Source organism: Ipomoea nil, unplaced genomic scaffold (assembly GCF_001879475.1).
Source record: "Ipomoea nil cultivar Tokyo-kokei standard unplaced genomic scaffold, Asagao_1.1 scaffold2269, whole genome shotgun sequence".
Lineage (NCBI taxonomy): Eukaryota > Viridiplantae > Streptophyta > Magnoliopsida > Solanales > Convolvulaceae > Ipomoea > Ipomoea nil.
In genome coordinates, this window is record NW_017618697.1 from 25,193 (window position 1) to 35,281 (window position 10,089).

Below are 10,089 nucleotides of genomic sequence, written 5' to 3' on the forward strand. Positions count from 1 at the left end.
CCTAATATTTTCAAATATCAATCTTAGGGCTCCAAAGATAAACCCAACTCATAATGAGTAAAAGATAGAGGTTAAACTCACCTAGAATACCCAATATCTTAGAGATCTAAGCTTGAAGAAGATGGAGATCCAAGCTTCAAGGTCTTCCCTTCCCCTATCTCTCTCTAGTCAACTCCCCTTATCTTCTTTTAAAAGATATCTTTCTCCAAGACCAAGGGATTCCTTAATCTTTAAGGGTAGAGAAGGGTAATTTAGTAATTTTATCTAATATCAAATTTTAATAAGCTTTGACTTGTTGACCTCATTTACTAAACATATATATACATATTATTTATATGGTTGTGGGTATTACATATATATATATATATATATATATATATATATATATATATATATATATATAGGTTCAGGATTAGGTGCATTTAAGTCTTTCTCGTGTGGTTGTGCGGGTGATTAATGTGCGTGAGTGTGTAATGTTTAATGTGCGTGAGTTTTGTACTTAATGTGTGTGAGTCTTGTGCGTAATGTGCGTGAGTGTTGAGCTTAATGTGCGTGAGTGTGTACTTAATGTGAGTTGTTGAAACTTTAAAAGTGCATGAGTTTTATGCTTAATGTGCATGCTTTTGTGCTTAATGTTCGTGAGTTGTGTGCTTCAGGTGCGTGAGTTTTGTACTTAATGTGCGTGAGTGTGTACTTAATGTGAGTTGTTTTTGAAACTTAAGATGCGTATGTTTTTGTGCTTAACATGCGTGAGACTTGTGCTTAACATGTGTGAGACTTGTGCTTAACATGCGTGAGACTAGTACTTAACATGCGTGAGGCTTGTGCTTAACATGCGTGAGGTTGTGTTCTGAAGGTGTTTTGTTTGTGTGCTTAATGTGCTTGTATTGTGTACTTTAAGTGAGTCGGATTAATGTTTAACGTGCATCCACCGGCACAACCGCACGGGAAGCCTCAAATGCACCTGATCCCTTCCCTATATATATATATATATATACATATATATATATATATATATATATATATATATATATATATATATATATTTGCACAGTAATGCAACATTGCAATGTATATATATTCAAGGGGTAATTGCACTTTTGGTCCCTCAATTAGAGCACATTCTGCAATGTCATCCTTAGTTCCCAATTTGAACACATTTGGTCCCTCAATTATTCGACCATTAAGCAGATTTGGTCCTTTTGTGTGTATGGCCGTTTAACACCGTTTAAAGCATGGGTAAAAGTGGAATTTCACATAACATTGTTTATAATAAGTAGGGGAAATCGCACTTTTGGTCCCTCAATTAGTGTCCAATCTGCAATGTCATCCTTAGTTCTCAATTTGAACACAATTGGTCCCTCAATTATTTGACCGTTAAGCAGATTTGGTTCTTCTGTGAGACCATCAGTTTAACTTCGTTTAAATCAGGGGTATAATTGTGATGTTATCACATATGTGCTTGTTTTTATAGTTATTTTGAATCATCTCTGTAATTAAGTTCATTAATTTTGCTTATTTAATACATGTTTTCCTTGCTATTATCATTTAATTATGGTTCACACTTGTTTTGAATGTTTTACGGTGTTTGTTAGTGTTTTTGAACCATTGTAGGTCAAAGTTATGAGCAAGGGAAGTCCTAGGACAAAATTGGAGTCAAAAGTGAATCAAAAGACCGAAGAGTTGTAATTCCCGTTGAATTCGGCGACAGCTTAGTATTTTGATCATATCTCATGCTAGGAATGTCTTATTCAGGTGATTCTTGCGCCATTGGAAAGAAGACTCGAAGGGCTACAACCTATGACTCAGTAGAAAACTCGACGCGTTGAAAATTTCCAGTGACATTTCATCTCGCACAGATTGGCGACAGTTTAGTATTTTGATCTTATCTCATGCTAGGAATGTCCGATTGAGGTGATTCTTGCGTCATTGGAAAGAAGACTCGAAGGACTACAACTCTTATGCAGACATCAAAATCTAGATAATAATAGAAAATGGTCAAAATAAGCTTTCAAACCGTACTTATTGCACTGGGCGCGATTTTAGAAACTTCCTAATTTAAAGTGGCATTCTCCAAAGCTAAAGAAAGGATAGTAATTTCCTAATCATATGATGGTAGAAATATCAAATGATTAAAGACGGCAATTTCTTATTTATTAAATAGGAATATTCCTAATTTCTCAAGGGTTGATCCCAACTTTGTACCTATTATAAAATCTCACCTTCCTCAACCCTAAGAAGAATGAGTTTTAGTTTATAGTAAATAATTAGAATAGACAATTGTATAGTCCAGAATTCAGAATTCAGAGATTCTTGGAGACAAGAAGGAGAGAAATCAAGAGCCAAAAGTTGTCTTGGAAAGCAAGAAGAAGACTAGGGAGATTTGGGAAAATCGTCTGGTTAATTCTTGTACTCTTTTGATGATTTGTAATTCTTTATTTATATTTGCTATGTATAATTTAGTCATGCTTGCCTAAATTCTTTAGAGATTCTTGGGTAAAAGTGTTTATGAACCTATGTGCCTGAGCTCTCTGTTTCTTTAATATATTATTATTTGGGTTTAATACTTGTGTTGCAATCGTGATAATATTGTTTGATGCTTGTAATTAATGGCCATAGTTACTAGCTTCATAGCCATGTTTGTGTCACCAATGGGAGTTGGGGCATAAATTAGGGTACACACAATTGCACCTAATAGTTGGACCTTGGGAAAGGGGAACTTATTAGGGGAAGTTTATTCTAGATTGTTGCCAATCGGGAGATGGTAGTAATTAGGAATAATTGAATGCCGATCTTCGATCTTATTGGGTGTTTAAGCCACGGGAGTGGAAATTCACTAGGAATAGAGATTACGGGAGTAATTCGATTCCACTTTGCATTCCCACACAAATCTTAATTCCAAACTAAATATTGCAAACGATAATTGGCACTAGGTGATTAAATACTTGAATCCCATGAATCTCAACTTCTCTCTAATTGTTTTCAAAATCCTGAACATCTGTTTTATTTTATTTATTTTATGCCAATCAATCATCTAAGTAATTGTTAGGATTAGCTCTAATGAATAAGTTAGTAACTAGTGCTTGATACAACCACTTCCCTGTGGATCGATAACTCGTACTCCGAGAATTATTTGTTTGCAAATATACTACGCATCAAATTGGCGCCGTTGCCGGGGAAGTGGCGTTTCTAGTATTAACATTAGTGAAATCTTTATTCTAGGAGACTAGTCCATTTTTATTTTTTATTTTATTTTATTTTGCTAACCCATAACAAGTTCCTTGTTTTGAGTTTGATTTAGTTTATGGATAGATATGAATTCCAAGGAACCATGCCACCGTTTTACCCTCCTCCTCAGGGTTATGAGATGAGTTGGAATACGAATCGGGAATATGGAGGAATGGAACAACAATTCCCTATCTCAAATTTTGCCAACTCTAGACAAGGATATTTTCAAGAAAATTCATATCAAACATTACAACCCCAATGGTGCTCATTTTGTGGTGGGAATCACTTTGTGGAAATTTGTTACATGCTCAACCCCACCAACCATATCCCTCAACAACCTACTCAAGGATTTTGTGCCAACATGAGTCAAGCCAGTTATCAAGGATGCACACCACCTACTCCACAACCCTCATGGTGCATGATATGTGGTGGACCTCATGAGGCAGAAAATTGCTTCATCATGGATCCCAATTACAAGTATCAAGGGCGAGCTCAAGAGTTGCCGTACAAAGAGTTTCAACAAGAATACCAACCACCTGCCCCAACAACTGAGATTAAGTCCATAAAGTTAAAGCAATTGTACTCTCAATTTCTGGAACAACGAGAATGCCAACCACTTGACTCAACAATTGATATGGAACCCATACAGACTAACAAGGTAATGCAAATACTTCTGGAGATACAAGCTCAAAATGATCACATGAATGCTCAACTTGATCGCATGAATGATCGACTCGATCACATGATGGCTCGACAGCAAGATTTGACAATTCAAGAGCCACTTCAAGATTCATTTAATGGAGAGGTTCTAGAAGAGTTGCTCTTGCCAAATGAAGGTCATGAAGTTGAGAGAAATAAAAAGGATGATGAGGATCTTAGAGAGGGAGATGAAGAAATATTTGATAAATGCATTGAGATGGAGACACCAAGCTGGGAGGAAAATGTAGAGTTGCAAGGTAATGATGGCAAGGAACATATAGAGAGTTGCCCATTAGATGAGGAAGTTCTTAATGGAGCACATGATTTGAATGAGGATGTCTCACCAATGGAGAACACTTCCCCTGGAGAGAACTTCAGAGAAATTTTGAATTTGGGAGGCATTGGAGTTCTTAAGGATAATGGCACACATTTGCCTATCTATATATCCAATGATTCCCAATACTTACTGGTTCATGTGAATGATCCGAGACTCTCATTACTTGTTGAACAAAAGAGTGTTGAAAAAGAAGGAAAAGAGAATGGAGGCATAATTCTTGATTCGGGCAAATGTGGTTCCTTACATGATGACGTGAAGGGTTCGAGCTTAAGAGAGTTTATAAATGGACACCACTTGAAGAAATACTTGGAAGAGAAAGTTGATGGAAAGAAGGGGATTTTTCTTCTCCAATCACTTGATGGCTAGAGAGGTAACGTCGAGCTAACGACGTTAAATTTAGCGCTTCATGGGAGGCACCCCATGTTATCTTTTATTACTTTCCCTATTTATTTATTGCTTTCTAGTTTCGTCTTATTTAGTTTTATTATTTTCTAGTTCGTGATTATTTTATTGCTTCTTAGTTTTCTCTTTTCTCTTGTTCTCCTTTTCTTTTATTTTGCATCAGGGACGATGCAAATTTTTAAGTGTGGGGGAGGAGCCATTAATTTGGGGATCTTTTTAAAAAAAAAATAAAATAAAATTTTTTGCTTTTGGTTGGATGACTCATGCTATTTTTGGTGAATAAGTTACTTGTCTTAGCATGCAATTGCAATTACTCTCTCTTGTTGGTTAGTGGTTTGTTTTAGTGGTGCTTGCTGCATCTCAATTTGTGATTGATGATTTGAGGTGTAACACATAATTGAACTATTCCCTTGCCAATAGCTTTGATTCACCACCTAATAATTGGATTAATTCTTGATCTTGTGTTTTGCATTGCTAGTGAAGGCTTATGTGAGATTCCGGTCATGGGTGTTTTGCTAGAACTTGCCTCATTACTCCCTAAGTGATGTCTAAGTTTTGCATGTTTCGAAGTGATTTAGGCCATTTTTGTTTAGCCATAGCCTTTAAACATGTCCCTACATATATTTTTATCCTTCGTGTCCCCATTGTACCTTTTGTTTGTTCAAATAAGTGCTAAGCACTTATCCCCTCTTTGTGATTGTTTTTCTTTGATTTACCCGATTATTATAACCATTAGCGCTTAGCCAAATATTTCCCTTCCACCCCTTGAGAGAATGAAACTTTTATCTTTATTATTTCTGTAAGAAGAGTTTTATGGTTGTGCCAAAAAGTAGGTGATATTACAAATGTTCAAGTATGAAGGAATTGAAAGATTGGATTAAAATTGTCTTGCTGAATCCAAAAGAAGTCCAAAGAAAAGAAATCCAAAGAAAAAAAAAAAAAAAAAAAAAAAAAAAAAAAAAGTTTGAAAGTTTTTGAGTGTGGATCCTCACTTTTCCAAAGAGTTGTTAAGTTCTTACAAGAAATTTGCTCCTTGAAAGTTTTTGAGTTTGGATCCCCATTTTACCAAAAAGTTGCTAAGTTCTTAAAAGAAATTTGCTCCTTGAAATTGTGATCATCTCATCTCTTCCAAATTTTGAAAAGTTTAGATAAATTGCGACATTCTCTCTTTTTTATTAATTTTTCCATACCACTTCTTTGTTAGCCATCACCCGTAGCCCCATTACAAGCTTAATAAAGTCCTATTTGATCTTAGCATGAATTCTTAGATTTGATCTAGAGGAGTATGAAGGGCAAGCCTATGGGATCTCATTCATGAGCCGTGTCTTGCATAATCTCAATTGAGTACATGTGCACACTTGATCCTCACATACTTTAAATTCTTGGTGCTTGGTTATTGGCTTGGAAATGGGTCTCTTATGTGCCAAACTAATTTGATTCTTGAAGCTTGTTGTTTTGTAGCAAGTTGGTTGGTGGTTTGAAAGGTTGTGCAAGAGAGAGCAAGAGTAATTTGTATGTCTTGACTTGTGATTTTATTCCTTGGTTTTGCTTGAGGACAAGCAAAGGCTTAAGTGTGAGGGGGTGATGTTATCACATATGTGCTTGTTTTTATAGTTATTTTGAATCATCTCTGTAATTAAGTTCATTAATTTTGCTTATTTAATACATGTTTTCCTTGCTATTATCATTTAATTATGGTTCACACTTGTTTTAAATGTTTTACGGTGTTTGTTAGTGTTTTTGAACCATTATAGGTCAAAGTTATGAGCAAGGGAAGTCCTAGGACAAAATTGGAGTCAAAAGTGAATCAAAAGACCGAAGAGTTGTAATTCCCGTTGAATTCGGCGACAGCTTAGTATTTTGATCATATCTCATGCTAGGAATGTCTGATTCATGTGATTCTTGCGCAATTGGAAAGAAGACTCGAAGGGCTACAACATATGACTCAGCAGAAAACTCGACGCGTCGAGCCCCAGGCTCGACGCGTGGAAAATTTCCAGTGACATTTCATCTCGCACAGATTAGCAACAGTTTAGTATTTTGATCTTATCTCATGCTAGGAATGTCCGATTGAGGTGATTCTTGCGTCATTAGAAAGAAGATTCGAAGGGCTACAACTCTTATGCAGACATAAAAGTCTAGATAATAATAGAAAATGGTCAAAATAAGCTTGCAAACCGTACTTATTGCATTGGGCGCGATTTTAGAAACTTCCTAATTTAAAGTGGCATTCTCCAAAGCTAAAGAAAGGATAGTAATTTCCTAATCATATGATGGCAGAAATATCAAATGATTAAAGACGGCAATTTCTTATTTATTAAATAGGAATATTCATAATTTCTCAAGGGTTGATCCCAACTTTGTACCTATTATAAAATCCCACCTTCCTCAACCCTAAGAAGAATGAGTTTTAGTTTAGAGTAAATAATTAGAATAGACAATTGTATAGTCCAGAATTCAGAATTCAGAGATTCTTGGAGACAAGAAGGAGAGAAATCAAGAGCCACAAGTTGTCTTGGAAAGCAAGAAGAAGACTTGGGAGATTTGGGAAAATCGTCTGGTTAATTCTTGTACTCTTTTGATGATTTGTAATTCTTTATTTATATTTGCTATGTATAATTTAGTCATGCTTGCCTAAATTCTTTAGAGATTCTTGGGTAAAAGTGTTTATGAACCTATGTGCCTGAGCTCTCAGTTTCTTTAATATATTATTATTTGGGTTTAATACTTGTGTTGCAATCGTGGTAATATTGTTTGATGCTTGTAATTAATGGCCATAGTTACTAGCTTCATAGCCATGTTTGTGTCACCAATGGAAGTTGGGGCATAAATTTGGGTACACACAATTGCACCTAATAGTTGGACCTTGGGAAAGGGGAACTTATTAGGGGAAGTTTATTCTAGATTGTTGCCAATCGGGAGATGGTAGTAATTAGGAATAATTGAATGCCGATCTTCGATCTTATTGGGTGTTTAAGCCACGGGAGTGGAAATTCACTAGGAATAGAGATTACGGGAGTAATTCGATTCCACTTTGCATTCCCACACAAATCTTAATTCCAAACTAAATATTGCAAACGATAATTGGCACTAGGTGATTAAATACTTGAATCCCATGAATCTCAACTTCTCTCTAATTGTTTTCAAAATCCTGAACCTCTGTTTTATTTTATTTATTTTATGCCAATCAATCATCTAAGTAATTGTTAGGATTAGCTCTAATGAATAAATTAGTAACTAGTGCTTGATACAACCACTTCCCTGTGGATCGATAACTCGTACTCCGAGAATTATTTGTTTGCAAATATACTACGCATCAAATTGAAATTTCACATAGCCTTGAATATAATAAGGTAATTTGTCCCCTTTCTCTGGCCGGTTGTTATTTCGTCGTCGCAGATGCTCCGCCACCGTCGAGAAAAGTCTCGGCATCCACCATTTGCAAGTCCACTCGTTACCCATCTTACTGCTCCCCAGCAACAACTCTTCTTCCAATGTCTACGACTATGGCCGATTCTCCGTCTGCAAATCCTTATCCGCTGCGCGCAAGTTTCTGTCATTGATCCAAAAGTACCTTCGCCGCAATTCCAAGTCGTTAACCACCACCGCTGTTCGAGCTCTCAAGGATTGCAAGTTCCTCGTTGGTTTAAACATGGATTATCTCTCCAGTTCTTTCAAGACTGTCAACGGGACTTCCCGGTATCTCCCGGTGTTGGAAGCCGACGAAGTGCAAACATTGCTCAACGCCATTCTCACCAACACGCATACGTGTATAGATAGCCTGCAAGCGACGTCGTCGGCTTGGAGCGTTAGGAATGGGATCGTGGCGCCGCTGGCGAACGACACGCAGCTGTTTAGTGTTTCTCTGGCTCTGTTCACTAAAGGGTGGGTGCCGAGGAAGAAGAAGGCCGCCGGCGCCGGAGCTTGGCGTCCGACCAAGAAACAGCTTGGGTTCCGGAACGGGCGTTTGCCTCTGAAGATGTCGGAACAGACGAATGAGATTTTCGAGCGAGTTAGCCGGAGAAAGCTCCTGCAAACTCAGGAAGATGACCAGGTTCTTGTGACTAACATTGTGGTTGTGAGTCAAGATGGGAGTGGAAATTTTACCACCATTAATGACTACGTCACCGCTGCTCCCAAAAACACTCTGTTCGACGGCGACTAATTCCTCGTATACGTGATTGCCGGCGTGTACGAGGAATACGTCTCCATTGCCAAGAACAAGAAATACTTGATGATGATCAGCGACGGCATTAACCAGACCATCATCACCGGAAATCACAGCTATGTTGATGGCTAGACTACTTTCAATTCTTACTCATGTGAAATTTCAATTATACCCCTGATTTAAACGGAGTTAAACTGATGGTCTCACAGAAGGACCAAATATGCTTAATGGTCAAATAATTGAGGGACCAATTGTGTTCCAATTGAAAACTAAGGATGACATTGCATATTGGGCACTAATTGAGGGACAAAAAGTGCGATTTCCCTTACTTATTATAAACAATGCTATGTCGAATAATTGAGGGATCAAATGTGTTCAAGTTGGGAACTAAGGATGACATTGCAGAATGGACACTAATTGAGGGACCAAAAGTGTGATTACCCCCTATATTGTATATAAAATAAAATAACATTTTCACATATTTGAGTGTAAAAATATCGAATGAATCTGTAGTTAATTATATCGAAATGAAACTGTAGTTGTGTTGAACTGAAACTGCAGTGCATACAAAATTGAACTGAATAATAGAGTTACTTTTTGCGGAATGGTACGAAACCGTGAAATGGGTGCCGTTTCTTTTCATTAAACAAAACAACGTCGTTTTGAAGCTCGGTGCATAATCGATTATTCACCGTGGCGCACGATATAATTTGCCAAAGAAGGCAGGCTCCTTAGCTTGAGGAAATGCTATATCATATGAATCAACTTATCAACTATTCTGGGGGAATGGGTGATACCAAATGGGAAGATGACATTATGAAACAAACATATGGAATAAATGTGTAGTTGAATATCTTAAGATGATTTAAATTCTAAGCCAATTTAAAGAATCTAAGTTATGCATTTATTAACGAGGGAACTTGTTGCATGTTTGCCTGAAGAACTCTTTGAGTTAAAAACATCCCTGTAGTTGAATATCTTAAGATGATTTAAATTCTAAGCCAATTTAAAGAATCTAAGTTATGCATTTATTAACGAGGGAACTTGTTGGCATGTTTGCCTGAAGAACTCTTTGAGTTAAAAACATCCCTTCTGTCAACGAAGAAGCCAGGCTCTTTAGGTTGAGGCAACACATCTTCATTAACCAGCATTTGAACAACAGAAGACATGTTTGGTCTATCTTGTGGAGATTGTTGAACACATAAAAGACCAACATGTATTGACCTTAGAACCTGAGCTACATCATATGAATCAG

General features: G+C 36.9%; 1 pseudogene; it reads left to right on the forward strand.

Annotated features, from left to right (window-relative positions):
• Nucleotides 1–1,235: 1,235 nt before the first annotated feature.
• Nucleotides 1,236–9,017, forward strand: LOC109150295 (annotated as a pseudogene).
• Nucleotides 9,018–10,089: the final 1,072 nt, after the last annotated feature.